The sequence below is a fragment of the Trachymyrmex cornetzi genome, unplaced genomic scaffold (assembly GCF_001594075.2).
Source record: "Trachymyrmex cornetzi isolate Tcor2-1 unplaced genomic scaffold, Tcor1.1 scaffold206, whole genome shotgun sequence".
Taxonomy (NCBI): Eukaryota; Metazoa; Arthropoda; class Insecta; order Hymenoptera; family Formicidae; genus Trachymyrmex; species Trachymyrmex cornetzi.
Window position 1 is genome coordinate 137,475 of NW_017296702.1, and position 396 is coordinate 137,870.

Below are 396 nucleotides of genomic sequence, written 5' to 3' on the forward strand. Positions count from 1 at the left end.
AGTTGACGCTCGTCTAGAATGTTAACGTCAATGGAAAAAGATTTTGACATATGATGAACAACGTTTGGTGCACATTATTTATGTATGTTCACGTTATCGGTTATCGCTATACTTACCATTTATACTTACCGTCTCTCTTCCTCTTACACACCCTCATCTTCTTCCCCCTTATGCGATTACGTTTCGCATCTTAGTCCCACCAATTGTTTTTTTATTATATATATTAATAATAATAGTAATAATAACTTAAATAATTACAGACACTGAGATACACTGTTTTAATATGCGTTTATTTTTTTGTATAATGCATTATATACAATATTATCTGAAGCCCACATTATTAATTCGTATTCAATAACTGTATTCTTATCATAAATCTTACGCAAAGTGTTTACC